A 2,701-nucleotide genomic window follows, 5' to 3' on the forward strand; every position below is an offset into this window, starting at 1 on the left:
ATAGATAGATGGATAATTCCCCCTCTACTAGAAGGGTATATATTCCTCTAACAAATGTGTATAATAAGAAGGATTTGTTAAATGCAAAATCTCAAGTGGTAGCATCCAGGTACTTAAGAATGATATAATGTTGATGGGTTTTGAAGCATATTTTAAAAAGGGCACAATGTGTGTGTGTGTGTGTGTGTGTGTGTGTCTATGTATGTATGTATATACATATATACATATATATACACACACAGTTACATGAGCAAGGTAATGAGTGCATTTCCTATATATATTTTTTATATATATATTATATATATGTATATACATACATACATACATACACACACACACACATTAGATTGAGGTCTTGATCCATTCATATACTGAGGGGCATCTGGGTTGGTAAATAATGCTGGTTGGGTAAATAATGCTGTGATATACATAGTTTATGTGGTTATTAGAGTTCTTGATTATAGCCATTCTAACTGGAGTGAGGTGGAATCTCAGTGATGTTTTGATTTGCATTTCTTTTATGGCAGAGAAGTTGAGCATTTCTTCATGTGTCTATTGGCCATTCTTATTTTCTCATCAGAGAAGTTTTTCTTTAAGTCCACTTATTTACATATTTATTACAAAATAAACCCACTTATTTATCAGGCAGTTGTTTCTTTGAGGATTTGTTGTTGGGGGACTTAGTTTTTGAGTTCTAAGTATATTTTAGATATGAGACCACTTTCCGTTGTATGGCTAGTGAAGACTCTTCTCCCAATTCGTGGGCTTCTATTGATCTGGTTAGCTATGTCCTTTGCCATGCAGAACCTCTGAAATTCATGCCATCCTATTTGTCCAACCATTCTTTGATTTGTCCTGTTTCTGGGTCTTTGTTAAGATAATTATGGCTTGTGCTAAGTAGCCCTAGAATTTCTCTTATTCTTTCCTATAATGTTTTCAGGGTGACTGCTTTGGCATTGAGCTCTTTGATCTATTTAGAGTTGATTCTGGTGCAGGGTGATATATGAGGATGTAGCATTAGTTTTCTAAGAGAAGTAAACTAGACCCAAGGAAACATAGGTCCCATGGTTTCCTTTATCTGCAATAACTAATATAAGTTTAGGACAAGCAGAAATGGTCAAAAGCTATGTACATATGACCATATAAGATGATGTTAAGTGAAATGTACCCCAAGATATGAGCACAACTTGTTTTTTGTCGTTTTTTCCTTTCTTTTGTTTTTTTAAACATATCTAAAATGTACTATGTGATTTTTTTGTTCCTCATTTTTATATTTTTATTGTAAAAGTACTGTAAAGAGGGGTTACAGTTACATGAGCAAGGTAATGAGTGCATTTCCTATTAAGCTTTGTTGCTTCCTCCTTTGTTTTTCCCCTACCATCCCTTCCCTTCCCTTCCACCTCCACAACTACACTCCCCCCACCCCCTCAGTCCCCACACCTAAATTGTAAAGTTCATTTTTCAACATAATGTCTTGTACATCTCATTGTTTCAATGGGTCAACCTGTATCCCTATTTAAACACTTTGTTTTTTCCCTTCCCTTCCCCAAATTATACCAACATCAGATACAGTGAAAACAAGGGTTATACTGTGGGGGAGGGGAATACAAAGCAACAAAAAAAATCACATGATACATTATAAATACATTAGATACAATAGAAAAAAGGAAAAAAAACACGTTTCTATCTTGGGTTGTTTTCGCTTAACATTATCTTATCTGGTCATAAGTACATAGCTTTTGAACTTTTCTGCTTATCCCAGGCATATCTTACTTACTGAAAATAAGGGAAAGCATGGGACCTATATTTCTTTGGGCCTGGCTTACTTCATTTAATATAATTTTTTTGAAGTCTTTCCATTTCCTAACAAATGGGGTAATGCCATTCTTTCTGATGGAGGCATAGAATTCCATTGTATATATGTGTGTGTGTGTGTGTGTGTGTGTGTGTGTATCACATTTTCAAGCAAGTTCTTTCTATCTTCTGCCTTTAAGAGTCACACCTTGCCCATAAAAACAAACATTTTTTGTTTCTCTTATATGTTCTTCCCCCATGGTATAATCCCTGTTTTCACTATATGTGATGTCAATGCCCTGCACCTTGTTTATACATTTTTTTTCTAATTTGGGGAGGTGAAAGGAAATAACAAAATGCTGAAACAAGGATATCGGTTGACCTATTGTAGCAATGACAGGTACAAGACACTATGTTGAAAACAAACCTTACAACTTACATGGGAACGGGGGAGTTGGGGAGTTGGGGAGGGAAGGGATGTTAGGGGAAATACAAAGGAAGAGGTAACAATGCTCACTAGGAAATGTATTCATTACTTTACTCATGTAACTGTAACTCCTCTGTATACTGTTTTTACAATAAAAAAAACATAAAAAAGGGCACAATGATGTTGAAAAAGGCTAAAATTGATAGTAGTTCAATAGGCAGAATAAGGTTCAAAAATTTTGTATAATTGATGATTTCAACAACAGAAAAGAAATAACACTGAATATTTATGAGATTCCAGTTGAAAAGATGTTTTAGAAGCATGAAAGTATATGAATCTCAAAGGAAAACATAAATATAGTTACACAAAATTAAAAGAAACATGTACCTCAAAAGAATAAATATTTAAAAATTAAATCATGAAAACAGAATAAGTTTCTGAAGTAAGTTTTCAAAGGATTAAGAATTTTGTTCTACAAAA

This window comes from Dipodomys ordii, unplaced genomic scaffold (genome assembly GCF_000151885.1).
Source record: "Dipodomys ordii isolate 6190 unplaced genomic scaffold, Dord_2.0 Scaffold1, whole genome shotgun sequence".
In the NCBI taxonomy this organism is placed as follows: Eukaryota; Metazoa; Chordata; class Mammalia; order Rodentia; family Heteromyidae; genus Dipodomys; species Dipodomys ordii.